Genomic DNA, 21,348 nt, shown 5'->3' on the forward strand with positions numbered 1-21,348 from the left:
TCCACTATGATCAAGTAGGTTTCATCCCAGGAATGCAAGGCTGGTTTAACATCCGTAAATCTATCAACATAATACACAACATCAATAACAAGAAAAATAAAAACCACATGATCATATCAATAGATGCAGAGAAAGCATTTGATAAGGTCCAACACCCATTCTTGATCAAAACTCTCAGCAAGATGGGAATGGAGGGAACCTTTCTCAATATAGTGAAGGCCATCTACCACAAGCCAGTGGCAAATATTATCCTCAATGGAGAAAAACTGAAAGCCTTCCCTCTAAATTCTGGCACAAGACAAGGCTGTCCTCTCTCACCACTCCTATTCAACATAGCACTGGAAGTACTTGCTATAGCGATTAGGCAAGAAAAGGATATCAAGGGAATCCAGATAGGAAAGGAAGAAGTCAAGCTCTCACTGTTTGCAGATGACATGATACTCTACTTAGAAAACCCTAAAGACTCTATCAAAAAGCTTCTAGAAACAATAGACTCATATAGCAAGGTGGCAGGCTACAAAATTAACACACAAAAATCAATGGCCTTTCTATATACCAATAGTAATAAGGATGAAATGGACATTAAGAAAACAACCCCATTCACAATAGTACCACACAAACTCAAATATCTTGGAATCAACTTGACTAAATATGTGAAGGACCTATACAAAGAAAACTATAAAACTCTGCTCCAAGAAATAAGAGAGGACACACGGAAATGGAAACACATACCCTGCTTATGGATTGGCAGGATTAACATCATCAAAATGTCAATACTCCCCAAGGCATTATACAGATTTAATGCCATCCCTCTAAAGATACCCATGATATTCTTCAAAGAAGTGGATCAGACACTTTTGAAATTCATTTGGAACAGTAAACACCCTCGAATAGCTAAAGCAATCATTGGGAAAAAGAATATGGGAGGAATTACTTTCCCCAACTTTAAACTGTACTACAAAGCAACAGTTATCAAAACAGCATGGTATTGGAATAAGGATAGGTCCTCAGATCAGTGGAATAGGCTTGAATACTCAGAAAATGTTCCCCAGAGATACAACCATCTAATTTTTGATAAAGGAGCAGGAAATCCTAAATGGAGCAGGGAAAGCCTCTTCAACAAGTGGTGTTGGCACAATTGGATAGCCACTTGCAAAAAATTAAACTTAGACCCCCAGCTAACATCATGTACGAAGGTAAAATCCAAATGGATTAAAGACCTCGATATCAGTCCCAAAACCATAAGATATATAGAAGAGCACATAGGCAAAACACTCCAGGACATTACAGGCATCTTCAAGGAGGAAACTGCACTCTCCAAGCAAGTGAAAGCAGAGATTAACAGATGGGAATATATTAAGCTGAGAAGCTTCTGCACCTCAAAGGAAATAGTGCCCAGGATACAAGAGCCACCCACTGAGTGGGAGAAACTATTCACCCAATACCCATCAGATAAGGGGCTAATCTCCAAAATATACAAGGCACTGACAGAACTTTACAAGAAAAAAACATCTAACCCCATCAAAAAATGGGGAGAAGAAATGAACAGACACTTTGACAAAGAAGAAATACGCATGGCCAAAAGACACATGAAAAAATGTTCCACATCACTAATCATCAGGGAGATGCAAATCAAAACAACGATGAGATACCACCTCACACCCCAGAGAATGGCACACATCACAAAGAATGAGAATCAACAGTGTTGGCGGGGATGTGAAGAGAAATGAACTCTTATCCACTGCTGGTGGGAATGCTGTCTAGTTCAACCTTTATGGAAAGCGATATGGAGATTCCTCCAAAAACTGGAAATCGAGCTCCCATACGATCCAGCTATACCACTCCTAGGAATATACCCTAGGAACACAAAAATACAATACAAAAACCCCTTCCTTACACCTATATTCATTGCAGCACTATTTACCATAGCAAGACTCTGGAAACAACCAAGATGCCCTTCAACAGACGAATGGCTAAAGAAACTGTGGTACATATACACAATGGAATATTATGCAGCTGTCAGGAGAGATGAAGTCATGAAATTTTCCTATACATGGATGTACATGGAATCTATTATGCTGAGTGAAATAAGTCAGAGAGAGAGAGAAAAACGCAGAATGGTCTCACTCATCTATGGGTTTTAAGAAAAATGAAAGACACCCTTGTAATAATAATTTTCAGACACAAAAGAGAAAAGAGCTGGAAGTTCCAGCTCACCTCAGGAAGCTCACCACAAAGAGTGATGAGTTTAGTTAGAGAAATAACTACATTTTGAACTGTCCTAATATTGAGAATGTATGAGGGAAATGTAGAGCCTGTTTAGGGTACAGGCGGGGGTTGGGGGGGGAGGAGGGAGATTTGGGACTTGGGTGATGGGAATGTTGCACTGGTGATGGGTGGTGTTCCTTTTATGACTGAAACCCAAACACAATCATGTATGTAATCAAGGTGTTTAAATAAAAAAAAATTAAAAAAAATGTGATAGACTATAAAAATGACAACTGGATTTGTAAAATGATATTCTATGTTTTCTTATATTCTAGCAGATGTGGTCTCTGACTACAAAGGATGATTTTAAGTTTTCTCTTGCAGGTCTGGTATGATGCACGTGGCCTTGCTCTTAGGTCTTGTCGAACTGAATTTGCAAAAATCTTGTTTTTTTAGTCTCAAAGGTAGAACTTGTCCCTTTGAATGACAATGGAACAATATCTCAGATACTATACAATTTCTCTCCACTCAATATATCAAAAATTAGCATATTTTTGTAGAAGTCTTCTGAGTATAGCAAGACTTTTTGCCTGATTTGATTAACAGTAGCCCAGGATTTCCTAATTTCTTATAAAATGCCCTCTCATAATATAGTTCTGTTGCTGAAGGATCTGAATTTCAAAATCAGTGTCAACCTTTAAAGATGCAGTAGTGGACCATTTGTTTGTGGTTAATGCACTACTCAGAAGATTCACATTTTCTGCAATTCTGACTAAGAATTCTAAACCCATTCACTTCTAGAGAATGCCACTGGAGGTTCTGGACACCAGATATTTTTCATTTGTTCATACTGTGAATGTATTTTCTTGAGCTTCATAAGCTTAGATAGCAAAGAACCTAGTGTGAAGGGTAATAAGAGATAGTATCTCCTTAGGACCTAGATGTAATTCTGTTAGAATTTATGTAATCATGAATTATTTGAGACAATAGCATAAAGAAATAGTAGAAGGCAGTCTGTGATCAAAAGGCAGCAGGAGCAGTTGTAAGTAAAGATGGCCCAGGTAAGAATAAATTGCAAAGGAACTAAAATGTGGCAGAGGAACTAATATCTGCACTGAGACGCTTATAAACATCAGGAGCATTGCAGAAAATCAAATTTGTAACCCGGAGAAAGAATTGTGGTTCTCCCAGAATTCATAGAGCAGAAACATGTAAATAATAATAAAAGAAAATATGATATAAAAAAGTAGAAGAAAGAAGTTCAATTTAAGAATCACAGGGGCTGGAGAGATAGCATGGAGGTTTTGCATTTGTCTTGCATGCAGAAGGATGGTGGTTCAAATCCCAGCATCCCATATGGTCCCCTGAGCCTGCCAGGAGCGATCTCTGAGTATAGAGCCAGGAGTAACCCCTGAGCACTGCCGGGTGTGACCCAAAAACAAAAACAAAAAAGAATCACAAATGCAGGTGTTTTAAGAACAACTAGAGTAGAAATGATAATTAATGACACACTGAAGGAAAAAAATGAGCTTAAACCCCCCCACCCAAATTTTTTTGTGGGCATGGTGGTGTTTGGGTCACACCCAGTAGTGTTCAGGTTTACTCCTGACTTTGTGTTCAGGAATCACTCGTAGCAATGCTTTAGGGATCATAAGTGGTGCTAGATATCAAATAGGTTCAATACTGTGTAAGGAAAGTGCCTTAACCCCTGTAACTATCTCTCTGGCTCCACCTCTTACTACTACTACTATTACTACTACTACTACTACTACTACTACTACTACTACTACTACTACTACTAATTTTCAATAACTTTAAACTTGTAGCAAATATGCCTACACAAATTCTGTACAGCTTTAACTGTAACTATGGTACATTTTCAAAATGAAAAATTAGCTCTGCTACATGACAATTAACTGAACTCTTAGCATTGCCACTAGCACCAGAGTTTTCACTAAAATATAAAATAAAAATATTTAGGCATCCAAACCAGAATAACAATCACATTACATTTAATTTTAATTTTATTTTATTGTTTGCCTTTTTGGGCTACTCCCGGTGATGCTCAGGGGTTCCTCCTGGCTATGCGCTCATAAATAGCTCCTGGCTTGGGGGACCATATGGGATGCTGGGGGATCGAACCACAGTCCGTCCTAGGTTAGCACGTGCAAGGCAAACACCCCACCATTTGTGCCATCGTTCTGGCCCTAATTTTTATATTTTTACAGCAATCAAGGAGCCAGAGAGATAGCATAGCAGATAAGGCACTTGCTTTGCATATGACTCACCAGTTTTAATACTTAAAACCTCATATGATCCCCAACGTATGCAATATAATCTCTGAACACAGAGTCAGGAAAGAGTGGGTACCACTGAGTATTAGTAGGAATTAAGTACAAACCACTGGGTGTGATCAAAAAGACAAACAACAAATAAAAATGCAGTAGAGTACAATAATACTGAGCTATCTGTGAATGTTTCAGGAAAAAAATGCTTTTATAGCTCATCCTTTTTCACTCCTAACTTGCCTGATCTCTGATTTTTCAATTCCTTCTGTGCTTTCTCCTTGACCCCTTAGATTTGATGTACACCCTGACTTTGGAGCTTCTATTAATAATGACTTTGCACTTTGCTGCCTGAAGGGCCTGGGTTAATGTACCTGGAAGTATCTGTGGTTCTATTCCAACTCTCCCTTACCCTGTGCTGCAGCCTCTGGGCAACTGCCCTCCTCCCCGCCCCCGGCCTTTCACAAATTTCTCTGCTGCTATATGTTCAGGCTGAAAAGACAATTTAGATCTAGTGAGAGAAGTAAAAGAAAAAGTGAAAAATAAAAACCATGTTTATGTGTGCACTTAACTCAATATACCTTCTCTTCCCCTTGAAAAAATGTTAGTCCTCTTGAGGATGATATTCTTGCAAATTCATAAAAGGAAACACTTTCCATGATGGTGATTTGGGGCTCTATGCATTGGGGGCTTTTCTCTTTGCCCTTTGAATGGGATGTTCTGCGTTGCTGAGTTAGGAACCTCTACTCAGCAGCTATGCAGAGCTGATCAACATGCCCACTCATGCTAACAAAATCTCTAAGGAGTGGACATAAAACCAGAATACCTATTCATTAATTTTTAATGAGCAATATACCTGACAGGCCAATCTGTCCTTGTGTAGACCTGACCAGCCAACTGAACATTTGGGAGCCAAATAATCAGATGGGTGATTGTGAGGATGAAAACAGCATGATAGAATTATAAATTTGAGACTATAATGTCTCAGGGCTTTAAAAATAATGATTCTATTTCCCTTGTAAGAACATACCCATCTGATGGTACATACACACACAAACACACATACACACACACACCTAGTTTATTGGACACTCACTCCACAGGGTTCTATTTGAATAGCACCTCAGAGTTCACCATTCTTATGGCTCATATGCATTTATTTCTGACCAGTCTTGTCTTCAGTATGCAGTCTTGTCTTCTGCATAGACCTATGCAGACCTATGGTTTGCATAGGTCTGGAAGCTATTCTAGGTTGTTAAATAGATGATGGTTCCAGCAATCTCTCTCTATATATATATACACATATATATATACATATATATACATATATAGGGGCCAACCTGAGTAGTAAAGCTTGGACTGGCTGAGACTGAATAATTGCTGGAGGCTACCAAGGTGCTAGGATCACCAAGGTTATATCTTTTAGTGCTGGAGAGCATGGACTGGAATTCAGGGCATTGCACATGCTAGACATGTACTTTATCTCTTGGGCTACTGCCTTGGATACAAAAATCTGTTTTTTTTTTATTTCTAAGATGTGTGTATATAGTACTTCATGCTCTGTGTCTTTTCTATATTCCTATAAATATCACTCTCCTTGACTCCAATAAAGTAGGGAGGATCTCAAACAGAATAGTAGGTACCCCTGCATGCTATGTTTATGCCAGATTGTAGATAGAGCACCCACCAGGTAGACTATGCCTCCATATAACCAGTGGTTTGCTGAGGATCCTGTGATGAACAAAAATAGACACAAAGCTCACAGTTAAAAACTTCAGTGAATGCTGTAAAGGACAAGCCAGAGAACCATAGACTACTGTGTGAAAGGCTGCTCTAATCATGGAGTTCAGCCAGTGGGGTTTTTTTTTTTTTTTGAGAAAGTCAGGCTTAAGATGGTATTAAGAGCTCTTTCTATCCTCCCTTGAGCTGGAGGCTAGCTCTAGCTGGCATGGGGTTTGGCGAGACACCATGTGAAAGGCCTTCTCCCTAACTTGGGTGCGCTGGGAGCCTTGATAGGCCCCCAGCTTTTCCCTCTTCTGCCCCCGGCCTCCAGGCCTTCTGGGTGGCAGCCCAGGCGGCCAGAAAAGGTTGGTCCTAACTTGGGGTGTGCTGAGATTTGCTCGGTTGCACTAATTTTGTCACTGGCAATTTCTGACCACTCTGCATATGGAAAACCGTGCAGGGGCTAGTGCCCCCAACCGCACTGCATGTATTAAGAGTATTCCTTATCTTTATGTTATGTTTTGCATATCCAGAATGTCCATTTTGTATTCTTCCCTTTCCCACACCCCTACAAAGCTCATTTTTACTCCTTAACTCTCTCACCCCCCCAAACATCACTAACCCACATTACTCTTTTTAACTTCAGTACTGCACAATCCTAATCACAGACCAAAGACGTGCATTGTGTGTAACAACCCCAAACTGTTTCAAAAGACATAAAAAGGACACGTATTTCTTTAGAAGATTTTGTGTTTTTTCTCTGACAGCTAAAATCTTACTAAATATTCTCTTTTACAGTGATGATTCTAACCACTTTTTATCTTCTCTTTATGAGCTGTTCAACAAGGAATTTTGGTGAAAGAGTCCCCCAGGTTAATGCTTATGATTGAACCATGTCATGGGGATTGTTGGACTTGTTCTTACGGCCCCCATATGCTCCAATAATGCCACGTGGCATTGCTCTTTTTTTGCATAGGCACATTAAAATGGGAAAATACTATACATACAAATAAGATCCTATCTAATAGAGATTGGAATACACAAATCTTGTAGTGCAAAGGGACCTGACACCCTGAACATTGACATAATGACCTGGCACAGACCTCAGAAGAAAGGGCATTTTCCATTCACCCCTGAACCAGGGAAGCCATCCACGAAACATCCAGGTTTGTCTATAACATCACCTGGAAGCAATCCTCTACCACGAAAGACCCTACCACTGCTCAGACATCGACCTGCTCAAAAGAGACTTTCCTTAACACTGAGAAGACTTAACAACAACCACCTGCTTACAGGACAGGGCTCCCTGCATTGCCCTTTAATGGTGAGGTGAAATGAGAAGACGCTCCACATCCTGACTTCAATGTAGGATATGCAGATTCCAGGATCTTTAATACAGAAACATGAGACCAACAACAGAGACTGTGTCAAAAGTGTGTTGGCACTACAGACAATGTCTTGGATTGGACGATCTAGCTTGCCTGGATCCTAGAGTTGGTCTTATGCCAGGAAACTTCAGGGGTAGGGTCTCTTTGTATTTAGGCCAAGGTCATTTCTTTCCATGCCCCTCATATTTTGGTGGGCCTATGCAAACAACAATTGCCACTCTAACACCGTTTTTACTGTGCTCCTTTGACTCTAATCCTTAAAAAAAAACACTTAAAATTTGAGGTTAACTTAAGCTAATATGCATGTACATGGAAATGTAAAATATACTATGCCTGTAATGTTTAAGGAGTTACGTAAGTTTTATGGCTTTAGATTGCCTTGTGTGCTGCTAAGAAATATTATAATGTGTTACAATCTGGGGACTTGAGGGACAAAGTAATTGTACATGGATTCTGTTTTATTTATCTTAATGTTCTTTGGCTGAAAGTTCAAAGTTAAGATATCAGCAAGGGGACTTCTTCTGAGAATTATGTTATGGGTGACTGTCCTTCTACTGTAACTTTACCTTGTCCTCTTTCTTTGTATCTTTGTTCTCATAATTAAAAATAAAAAAAATTTAAAAAAAGATGGTATTAAAAGCTTGACTAAAATATTGGAGGAAATAAGAAAACTGAGTGAATGCCACTCTCTTTCTCCCTCAATTGCTCTCTGCTTCAGAGGTTAACACCTGGGGACTCAATCTCTATTCTCTAATTCTCTGTAGATTTATGTTGGAGAGTCCCAGTTTTTCCAAGAGAAGGGGAGCAGAGTTGACTTCATTTCTCTTGTGGGGTTCTGCCTGGCTAACTGAGTCCTTTAACTTGGACTTCTTCCTCTAGTCTCTCCTTGGTGCTTCCATTGACCCATGGGCATGACTGCTTTTATGGTAACCATGCTTGAACCATGGCCTCTATAAGTAGTACCATTGCCCCTTGTGTAAGAGGCCCTTGACCTCATGTCCATGCCTGTCCTTTTATATAGTATCTCTATACCTCATCTTGTTTTCCAGAGTTTAAACAGCACCTTCACTCTTCTGACTTAGCTAAAAGAGCGTGAATACCTTGAGAATACTGTCAATAGAACAAGAGCTGAGACTTCCAAGAATGGGGAATAGAAAGCTGGGGACAGTGGTGGAGGGATAATGACACTTTAATGGTGTGTGTTAAACAGTAATAGTAATGCTATCATAACCTATGATGCTTTGATAAAAGTTGAATGAATTAATAAAACGTGTTATTTATGTATGGAAAGTTCTGGACCTAATCCTGGTATGATGGCAGAGGAACCCATTTATATGATGAAGTCATTGCAAGCTGCAGTGGGGAGGGGATTAAGAGAGGGACCAGGGGCTGAGGCTAATACTTTTTGCTTCCAGCATATTCTCATGTAAAACTTAGAGAAGTCTAAAACAATCATATTTCAAGCACTTACTACCATTGTCATGATAGTTGTTAGTGTAGAGATTTCTCCAACTGCACTCACCACTCTTTGTGGTGAGCTTCATACCATGGCCGGCTGGTCCTTTTGTCTCGAATACAGGCTAGGGGTGGGGGAGATGGGGGGCATTGGTGGTGAGAAAGTTGCATTGGTAGAGTGATATTTTAATAACTGAAACCCAACTACAAACATATTTGTGATCATGTTGCTTAAATAAAGGTATTATTAAAAATAAAACAATAATTTAAACTTGATCCTCCATGTTGTCAGACGATTTATTTTCCAAGGTCAACTAGCCCAGTATTTTTCATTAAGCAGTTTGTTAGCTTGAATTATAACTTCCAAATATTTAGACATATGGTTTGAGGATGCCCAACTGTTTTATTATCCTGACCCCACAAAAGTATGAGCTGAGCATGCCTCCAGTAGCTATCTTCTCTATGCCCTCATGCAGGTAGACCTAGGGTTTAGACACCCCCAGCCACTATAGTATTCCCTGTGCTTCCCTGCCACCATTTTTAAAAAGTGCCTTGGAAAATAGACCCTTCTTGAATTATGCTGTGTGCCGTGGACCATCTGTTTCTTGTCAGGACCCTGACTGATTCAGCAGGTGTTTCAGACAGAAGGAACAGCACGTGAAAGTCACTCACTTCCAAAGAAGACACACTAGCAGTTTTCTACTTATATTTTCCCATTCTTCTGCAGTCATTAATTGTAAAAAGTAAGGTAGAGAGAGACGGAACTGCTCAGAGAGGAAGAAGAGCAAAATGGGGATCTTAGTTCAAACTCTGTGTGTATGCACACATGTATAAATATCTGGTGTGTGTCTATGGTATACATGGTGGCACACGTGTATTTGTATGTTTGCATATGTGTGGTTTGATGTGTGGATATAATATCTACATGTGTTGTCTTTATCCAGTATTTGATTATGTCATGTATATATGTATGATTATGTCATGTATATATGTATGTCATGTATATATGTGGATGTAGCACATGTGCATATGGTATATGTGGTATATATGTATAAGTATATAAATGTATGTGTAAGTGATATGCTATAGTGTGTGTAGTGTGTGACATATGAATATGGAGTGTGTGAATGTGGTATTATGTGTATGAAGTTTGTATGTGGTATATATGGCAATTATGTATATGTATATAATATGTGAGGTGTATATGTAAGATATGTAAGGGGGATGTGTCGTACTTCAAATCACTTGACATTTTTCCACATTATCTTACTTAAAGCCAGCCCACATCAAGCCTTTTCTACAGATTTGGCAGGCCTAAGCTAATCTGGTATCTTGTGTGGCTCCTAAGAAGAGAAGAAGCCCAGGCTATATTTTACATAGTTAGAGAAGGAACTTCCCTTTCCTGAAGTTCTTCCTTGCAGAACACTGTATTCCTGACTTCTCAGCACCCCTTCTCCAGAAACACAACTTCCCTGGCCTGAAATCTGGCCTCCCTCCCTCTCTCCCTTCCCAAGTTCCTTGGGGAATAGGCAAATGTCTCTACCCCTGAGCTGGAGGTCTGGTGTGCACAAAGAACTGGATGTTGAACAGACACCACTCACACTACAATCAAAACACAGATTTATTTTTGTCTCCCTTAACTCTCTTGCAATTTATTGAGCAGGGATAAATTTCTCCCTGCCTTGGATGAAATATTTAGCATGCTCACAATGATTTTATTTACTTGCTGAGATAAATATTCTTAGACTACAGACTCACTAAATAATTAGAATATTCATACTCAGACTTGAACCTTGATTTAACTTGATATCTTCTCCTCCCCTTTCCTAACTCGGGACAACTTTAAATAAGAGACCTGCAGTGGGAAATGAGAGGGTGGTGTGACAGGGTCCTACTTCTTTTCTTTGTGGTATTTTATTTTCCATCTTCAGCCAGTAGTGAAGTGTTCACTCGCTCAATCATTTGTTTGTTCATTCGTTTTTTCATTTGTTTCTTCATTCCTTTCTTCTTCCCTTTTCTTCTGAGTGTCAGGAATTGAACTCAGGGCCAAATGTTCCATCATCAAGTCACATCTTTGGTCCTTGAACATTAACAACATAATGTTAATAGATACATACCTTACTTGAAATGTGTGGTTTTAACTAATTTTTTTCCTCTCTCTTAGTAAAAATCAGATCCTACTTTTTTCCCTTTGGATTGCTCAGTCTCTATGGAGTGTTCTATTGAGCCCCTCTCATCTAAATTTCTCTTTACAAGAGACCTACATCTTTTATTTTATAGATGGTCAACTCTTGTCCAATCAGATGTCAGTACCCAGGCTGCCTTTTTTGAAAGTAGCAACATATCTTATGGGAAGTGCAAGAGATAAGACCTTCCCTGTTCATCAGGTAAGCAGGTAGTCAGTTTATTACTTTTCCCATCTTCTAGCTTTTTGGGGTGCTGTTTGTGTACATGTGTATGCACATACACATATGTTAGAGGTGGATAAGGTAGTTTGCAATTCCCCAGGCAGCTGAATGGAAGCCCCTGTTCTGCACAGGTTCTTAGAAAGGGCAGATTCTTGGCCCTCTTTCAACTAGTTGGGGCCAGGATGGGAAAAGGGAACGCAGCCACAGCCCAAGTTTCCTGAGATAGTTCTTCAGAAAATTTGACTCTCAACAAAACTGAGTGGAATCAAGATACAGAGAATGGTTACCGACTCTGTCTGTGTAAAATTTTCATATTATGGTTTAGTGCCTCCCTTTGGAATTTCAACCTACTGCATTTTGGTATCAGTTACTTAACTTGCTAATAAGTCATAAAATAATTTGCTCAACACCCCTCCCTAACACTTACCCTCTGAACCCCTTTACAAGGGGAGTGTGAATCTCTTGTTAATCACATAAGGTAGTCTAGATTAAAAAAATCTAGGTGAGAAAGGTAAATTTATAAAGGTAATGAAGAAGATAAGGGATATACCCCCCCCCAAATAAAAATCTGATTAGAAGTTCTGGGAAGAGAGTAAGAATGGACGAGAGCAAGAGCAAGTGAGGGAAGAGAGTGGAGGGGGAGGACAAAAGGGGATGTAAAGAGAGAAAAGCAGAGAGAGATTGCATGCCCAATTCCCTCAGGATTTAAGAATGTATAATGTATTACTGTTAATAATGTATTATTAAGAGGCTGCACATATCAGTAAAAATCAGGAGTTGCTTCAAGCAGTGTCAAGAGACTATGTAATTAATGCCCTTGACCTAACCTGGGTCAGTAAGCAAAGCAAGTACCTTGACCACTGTGCTGTCCCCCTAAACCAATAAGGATTACCTTGAAAGAGACACTTTGGTTTGGTAGAGCTGTAGTCACCGGTGACTTTGACACATTCTCTGGCAAATGGCCCTAGGAAGGAAACCTTCACTTCCTTAGTCTAAAAGTCTATACAAGGAGAGAATATTTGCAACTCAGCTGTAGTTACAAGGGCAGACTTCCAAAGATATGGACTTAGAACCCTCTCTTTTAATTATGTTAGGGTTCCATCAATGTCCTCTGATTGCATCTGGGGTCAGAAATTTTGCTTCCTTTATCTTTTGAAGCTTAAGAAGAAAAAATCAGTTTGACAGTGGACTTATTGGCAACAGCAGTAACTAACAGATGGTAAAATAAGTCAACGTATCGGTAAGAGAAAGAAACCACAATCAAAGAGTCCTGTGTCCTGTCAAGTCAATCTTTGTTTGTAAACAGGGTATTTTGTAATGAACACTCACACATTCCATCTGAGAAAAAACTTGAAAACCAGGACAAATCTAAAAATGGGAAGAAATTCACAATAAATCTAACCATATATAGCTGGACCTAAATGGATAATTTAATCAGTAATTCCTTCTCTGATACCTTTTAGGTATTTGTGAGGATCCAGGTACTCCTCTGTATCAAACTAACAAGGTATTAAGCCTACTATCTGAAACATTTTTTATTATAGAATAACAAGAAATTAAAAAGGAGATCATTAGGATTTCAGATACAGAAAACTTCATGAAAGAAGACTTCAGGATAAGGGGATAAGAAAGAAAAAGATGTAGGGATGGGTTTATCTTTTGGATAGAGTGTCTTTAATATTTTTGGGAAGTAGCATTTGAGTATAGAATGATGTGAAGAAGACTAGGCAATTAGGAATTGAGCATTATAAGCAGAGATACATATAAAGCAAAAGCCCCCAGAAGAAGCATCTTGCTATCAGTCGATGAAAACCTCAAAGATAAAGGTGGAAGGACATGTGAAAGATGAAGCTAGATAATTAAGGAAAGCCTTGTAGACTATGATAGTAGGGTTCCCAGCCATTCTAAGAGTGAAGGTCAAACCTCTTGAAAGGTTTTGTTCAGAGGTATGACATAGTAGTTGAATTTTCAAGAATTCTCTGGCTCATATAGGGAGGTTAGATGATAGGAATACCCTTTGTGAAGCTAGGTTAGATGATAGGAATACCCTTTGTGAAGCTACTGCAAGAGACTAAATGAAAAGTTTGGTGACTAATATGGGACTGATGAGTTTAATGGGATTCTTTCTTGTGTGTGCATAAAAAGATGTTAAAAAAAACAGGCTAGAGTGGTAGCACAGTGATAGGGCATTTGCCTTGCACAAAGCTGGCACAAGATGGATGTGGGTTTGATCCCTGGCATCCCATATGGTGCCCCAAACCAGGAACAATTTCTGACTACAGAGTCAGGGGCATCCCCTGAGCACAGCCAGGTGTGGCCCAACCCTCCCACCCCAACAAAAAGATATTTAAAAAAAGGATTAACAACATAATGTTACTGATGGTTAATGTGTAATGCCATTTGAGGTGATTTCTAACCTTGGTACATATACATTTATGTGTTATTTAAAATTTCCCTAGAAGTCTGTATCACTATAATTAGAAAATATAGGCCATATGCAATGTAGATAACAACAAAAAGTGAAAACAAAGAAACCTACTTTACAATAATATCTCCAAGATTATCCTTGGATCCTTGACTCTGTTTTCATATGTTTACCTTTTCTTTGACTTAGATAAATTGACAGTTCCCCTTTATTTATTTATTTTTTTTTTGGTTTTTGGGCCACACCCTGTGACGCTCAGGGGTTACTCCTGGCTATGCGCTCAGAAGTTGCTCCTGGCTTCTTGGGGGACCATATGGGACGCCGGGGGATCGAACCGCAGTCCGTCCTAGGCTAGCGCAGGCAAGGCAGGCACCTTACCTCCAGCGCCACCGCCCGGCCCCAGACAGTTCCCCTTTAATACTCACATCCACATTTGTATATTTATTTTTCTGTAAAATCACAAATAGGGGAGTGTTGCAGTCCAGTACTCTGGGGATGCTTACTGTTAGATGGAGATCTGTGTGTAGAACATGTATAGGGCTCAACTCTTTGTAGTAGGTCCTACAGGGTATGAAGAGAAGCAGGAAATGGTATACTTAAACAATGAACTAAATTGCGAAGTCAAGAGATCTTAACTGATTCTTGACGAACTACAAATTTTGGATGGCTCTTCAGAGATGTTGTGCACTAGGGTATGAGACTAGTCCTTAAGGACCCATCACTAGGTGCCTGGCACAACCTAATCTATTGCTTGTGAACTTTGTATCTGATTCAATATTGGATAGTGTGCTTCCTTCAGCTGGGTAAAGAATGTTTTGGTTATGGTTGTGCTGAATCTGAACAGCACATCACAACATCTACTACAGGAGGGTCAAATACTCATACTCGCTGAGTTTGAATTTTTTACCGAAGACTGAATAAATAAGACAAATTCCTTACTTTCTTCACATACAAAATAGTGGAATTGATATGATCTAACTTGTATGTTTTTTCAAGAACTCATTAAGTAACCCATATAAAGGGTTTAGGTCAGTCACAAGCACGCACTAATTAATAAGTGTTAGTTATAAATATTATGATAGTCCCTATTTTTCACATACAAACCTTCCATTCATTATTATATGGCTTTATTTTATAAACTTTATCTTATTGAACCACTATTATCTGCAAAGTCCTTCATAGTTGAATTCATAAATACAGTGACTCAGAGCCATTCCCACCATCAGTGTTGACCTCCCTTCACCAATGATTCCAGAGTGCATACTATACCACCACCCTTTGATCCCTGGCCTGCCAGTTTAACAGAAGCATATAAATTTAAAGGTCTCTTGATTCTATAGTTGTTGACTTCGACTTGGATATTTTTCTCTACCAATGCACCTGAGACCACTTGGCTTCTGTACCCCTCCTTTCTTCTTATTTTTTTTGAAAAATGCAGATATATGAGGTAAAACAAAGTAATCTGTGTCCCAAGGTTCTATAAAAAAAAGAAGGAGCCCCTATATATAATAGAAAAAAATTAAAAAGAAAAAAATAGGAAAAACAAAAAAGTCTGTTTGGTAGGGTTTTTTGTTGTTGTTGTTGTTTCATTTTAATTTTTTGTTTGTTTGGTTTTTGCATAAGTTCAGCAAAAGTTGGGGAAAATAGAATAGAAAAACCTTTGGCCTAAATAAAACAGAGAGACCCTACACATGAAGCATCATGCCATAAGACCGACTATAGGCTCTGGACATACTAAATTGTTTAACCCCAAAGTTTTTCTTTGTGGTCCCAGTATAAGTTCTCTTAAATCTCAGTTGTCACAGTCAGGACTCTGTAATTAAAGATCTTGATTTTCGCAAAGGTCCTATGTCTAAGTCAGGGTATCACTCACAGAGTGTCTTCTGGTTTCATCTCACTGCTAGGTGGTGATACAGGGAGCACTGCCCTAAAGGCAAGTTTTTTGCTGTTTCCAAGTCATCAGGGATGTAATAAAAATGTATGAGTTCCTATCCATATTAGATACAAACTTCTTTCTATACATAAGATTTCCCCATTTTAATGTGCCTATGCAAAAAGGAACAATGACACACGATACTACTGGTTCATATGGGGATAAAAATAACAAGTTAAACAACTCCTACAGCATGGTTCTAACATAAACTCAGAATCCAAAAGAAATGTATTTACTAGAATTTCCTATTAAACAGATCCAAATAAGGAATAGGGAAAACTACCTCTACATAGGAAAATACAGTATATGAATTATACCTATTAAGAAAATACATCTAATGAAATATATGAAGGAAATATATTCCCTTTAAGTTTTTTGAAATAGTCTGGGGTGAAGGATAAAATCTGGAACACAATTATAGCATGCAATATGGTTATGTAGAGTCTGAAAAATAGCTTCCAGCAATACATATCAGAAAATGTTCTTGAGCGGGGGATTTCTCATAAACTGAGTAGTGAGAAACAGTCCACAGCTAAGGGAGGTGGGGAGAAAAGGAACCACCAAAAGCAAATCATCATTAGTGATGGTAGCAGCTTCTTCCTGAACTAAGGCAAGGCAGGCTGGGAAGCTGTCTTTTCACTTTGGGAACTAGTTGGCAGCTGGTTGGGAAAAGGGCAACATTCTATTTCCTGGGGAGCTAAGAACTGAGGGTAAAAAAATACCGATCAGGGTGAGAGAGTGAAGGGAAATAAAAGGATTTGTAAAGTGGTAAGCAGGGGTTGGGGGGGGGAAGAAGAATTATATGTAATAGGGGAAGGACTATATATGACATAGACATTTTGTATATTAAAGACAGACATTAGACACAAACATTGAGGTGGCCAACACATACACTCATACACACACATAGACAATGAAGATCGATCTATAGGTTGCAGTTGAAAAGCTGACCCATGTGGAATGGATCAAAACATTTAAAAAATATAAATTAGACAAGTCAGATGGAAAGGTTTGTAATTTTCTAGACAAATTATCATTGATGAGGATAAACTATACTGAAGAAAGTCTTCATAGTTTAGATTGTGTATAGAGCATTCTTAACACAATCATAATTTTAAAGTCTAGAATACTCAGCAATATGGTAATGAGCACTGTAAAAATAGTTTACACCATGAAGTATTGTCTAATGAGTTTGAACATCCAGGTTCCTTTCCTTAAAGCAAACTGAAATCATAAGCATTGTGATATAATAGTAAACTAGTGTGAATTGAAGGTAAATTGCAACAAAATACTCAATGAATGAGAACTGTATCAGGAGTCTATGACATACAGTTGCCTATTCCAATGTTATCTGTGGACATAGACATTAAATCACACTAGCGGGTATAACCAAATTAAAAAAATAGATTAGAATATTTGTCGAGACTATAGCTTTTATTGTACAAAATTTCCCACAGTTCTTCAAAATATCTGAGTATTGAAAGCATTAGTCATGTATCTTATACAAAAAAGGAACTTGGGTATTAGACTAATAGTTTTCTCCAAATTATATATCTAATAACAGCATCTATTTGAGACCCATTAGATAGGGCAAAAGATGATTTATTTTCTACTTGCTTTATAGTTAAGCTACACTTGTATATGGGGCAGGGCTGAGCCTAGAGGTGAAACAGAAAAAAGACAATGCTGATATGTGCTTTCTGACCAATGACATTAAGAATCCTGGCATTTGGGGCTGGAGAGATAGCATGAAGGTAAGGCGTTTGCCTTTCATGCAAAAGGTAATTGGTTCAAATCCCAGCATCCCATGTGGTCCCCTGTGCCTGCCAGGAGCGATTTCTGAGCATGGAGCCAGAAGTAACTCCTGAGCACTGCCGGGTGTGTCCCAAAAACCACCACCACCAACAACAAAAGAATCCTGGCACTAGGAATTTTGCCTTATCCAGATTGAATAAGGCCAAAGACAATATGTCATAAGGAAATTTTTTTTTGTTTTCATATAGAACCCTGACAGATAATTAAATGACATAAAAAATATAGCAACAGTTTTTTGTCTTACTGACCCCATTATGCAGCCAGTGCATGAAATATGTCTCCTTAAAAAAAAAAAACAGTTATGTATCAAGTTGTCTCTCTTTACCATGATATACTTATCTTCCCAAAGTTATGAATGAAATGATAGATTCCAAAAAAAAAAGAGCATGACATAAAGATGGGTTTCAGCCATATCTCTGTTTCTAGGAAAGGTTAGATATGTGCCTGACTTGCACTGGCTGACTTCTTCCCTCATAGATGAGGAAGAAAGGGTAGGAAGGAACTGAAGGAGACCCAGCCCCCCCAGGTACCAAAATATTTGTGATAATCTTTAAACATTTTCTGCTTCACAGATAAAGTAGTGTCCAATTTACAGGAGATTGGAGGGAGGTTAAAAAGATTTGAAGCAAGATGATTTAAAGTCAGATCTTTTCTTTAGGTGCAGATATGGACTCTAGAACAACCAAAATGTGTTTTTTTCAAAGAGCCGATTCCACCTGGAGAAGTTAAAAATGATTATTGAACTACTGTTCCTTTCTAGGAGTGAGTGAGATAGTGAGTGTGATGTGAGTATGGCCCATGCTGTTGAGAACAATCTCATGATTAGCTATGCAGCTTACTGTCAGAACAGCAAAAAAACACATAATTTCCCCCAATCTTTCTCCATTTCCACTGTCTTCTCACCTTTCACAAAGACAGGCACCTGTTGTCCCTTTTACCCCTAATTGGCAATTATCCCAATATCTGCCTTCAACATGAATGCCATGGCATTTTACAGCATAGTATGTTTCTGGAAGAAAGTATCTATATTCCTCTGTTCTGCCTCTTTTTAATTCACTATCTCCAACTCACTGTGCAAGTCAAACTGCCCTTGCTAAGGTACTTTCAGGTTTCCCCCACTTACAGACTTTTCTCTGACATTTCTGACATTCCATTTTTGGCTCCCTTTGTTAGCTCTTCCTTTTCTATTTAAACTTCATATCCCAAAGTTCTGTCTCCCAAAGGATTGCCAGATTTAGCAAATAAATATTTTATCTGACAAATCTAACCATCTTCTCATCATCTATATTTTCCCTGGGGAATCTTAGCCAAGACTACATGATACTGTCTGTAGACATGTCTCAAATTTCTGTCTCAACTCTGTTTCTTGAGATTCATGCTCAGTTTAGCCACTTCTAAAGGTCCTTAATATATTTCCAAATAAATATGCTGCTACCTAGAACCTAGAAACCTGCCACTCTCCCTCTAGACTAATTCTGATAAATAATTGTCTTAGACAGAAAGTTCTCATTTATTTTACCAAGCTCTCACTACTATCTCACAAAGAGAAGAAATCAGTGTGAATGGGTTATATTTAATCAGTTTAACCAGGCCCTGTTTACTTGGGTGACATTATTGTGCTTTTATAATAGAGGCAAATTTTTTTTAAAGAATCAGATAGTAACTATTCTAGGCCTGCCTTGAAAATTGTCTGCATGAAACTAAATAGGTTAATAAATGAGTATATTTATTTGTATCATTTCAGTTCTTTTAATTTTTCCCAACCACCTCAAAATGTTAAAATTATTTATAGCTTGTGGATCATATGAAGACAAGCAAAGATCATCATTTTTGATGTTTTATAGTTTCTGATCCTCTATTTTGAAGTTACTAGATTGATATTTTGCTGACTTGGGGCCTTCTCCAACCAAGCAATCTGGCCATCTATTCCTTACCCGTATAACCAGGATGGCAAGAATTGGACTTTATGGAAGAAGGAAATAGCAAAACCAAAAGATTATTTGCTTTAGCCTTTTCTTTTCCCATTGTGTGTATGTGTGTGTGTATTATTGTGTGTATATATGTGTGTTTATGTAGTTTTCTTCTCTCTAGATAGCTTCATGTTGGGTAGCTAAGATTTGGGAAAGTATTCTAACAAACTCTAGTTTTCTAGTTAAATACTAAATAATAGTCCCTCAGAAATCAAGTAATTAGAGTTTTACATGTTCTAAGAATGTGTTCTTATAACACACTAAGTGGATAATTGATTCATCATCTTCTAGATCTATCCCTTTCTGCTTCTTTCCTTATCCTGCAATATAATTATATTAATAGTTCTAAGACTATTAATGAACCAATAATACTGGCACCTATTAGAAACCAGTAGCAGTTTTGTAGAGACTAATGGAGAGGCTCCAAGGATCTGGAAAGTCTTTCTCCACTTCTATCTTTTCTCAGATTTCTGATTTATAAATACCCTTTATTTCTCCCCACACTTGTTAGATTTGATCAGAATATTTAAATCTATGACTTATTTTCTATGTTTTTGTCTTATTTTTCTTTCTTTCATTGAATCATGTTTTTTAACCAAACACAAAGAATGAGGAAGACACAATATTATTTCATAGGAAAATACTAGAGCAGTTGGGAATAAAAGTGACACTACATACAAACTAGACCTGACCACCATGTCTGCCATAGGGCAGCACCATCGACTCATCTAATTTTCAAAAGAGAGGCAAATCAAGCCTCAAAAACCCATGGATAGGACCTGGAGAGATAGCACAGTGGCGTTTGCCTTGCAAGCAGCCGATCCAGGACCAAAGGTGGTTGGTTCAAATCCTGGTGCCCCATGCCTGCCAGGAGCTATTTCTGAGCAGTCAGCCAGGAGTAACCCCTGAGCACCACCAGGTGTGGCCCAAAAACCAAAAAATAAAAACAAACAAACAAACAAAAAAAAAACCACCATGGATAGGGGCCAGAGCGGTGGTGCTAGAGGTAAGTTGTCTGCCTTGCAAGTGCTAGCTTAGAAAGAACCGAAGTTCGGTCCCCCAGCATCCCATATGGTCCCCCCAAGCCAGGAAAAATTTCTGAGTTCATAGCTAGGAGTAACTCCTGTGCATCAACAGATGTGGCCCAAAACCAAAACCAAAACAAAACAAAAAACCCCATGGATATATGGTCTCACAGCTGATCACACTGGGAACCCTAGGGAGGGTAAGGGTGGAACAATTACCATTCTGCCATAGCCTTAGCAGCTACACACGCAGACACACCCTATAACTGCTGCCACACTAGTGGCCCCTTTTCATGGCCTTTCCATTAATTTTTGTAGACTCCTAACCACCAAAAACTCCAGGTATGCCAATCCTGTGACTGACATCTCCAGGGACTCTGTGGAGCTATCCTGTACCTACCCCTAAACCTCTGTACTTCCAGAAGCCCTGACAGCATGCCCACGAACCACTGCTGCCACTATTTGAGTTTATCAGTCCAGCTCCACCGATCTTTCAAGTCATTGACTGCACAGCTTTTTAAACAACTGCACAACACCTCACTAATTTTAATACTGACTTCCCAATAGGACTTACCAATACCAAATTAGATGTGACATGATCACAGAAGCCACATAAGCTTAACAAACAAAGCCAACAGCAGAATGTTTAATGAGTAATAAACATCTTAGTAAACCTTTAAACTATGACATAATGATCCCATTGTGAGCTATGAT

This window comes from Suncus etruscus, chromosome 9, assembly GCF_024139225.1.
Source record: "Suncus etruscus isolate mSunEtr1 chromosome 9, mSunEtr1.pri.cur, whole genome shotgun sequence".
NCBI classification, from domain to species: Eukaryota; Metazoa; Chordata; class Mammalia; order Eulipotyphla; family Soricidae; genus Suncus; species Suncus etruscus.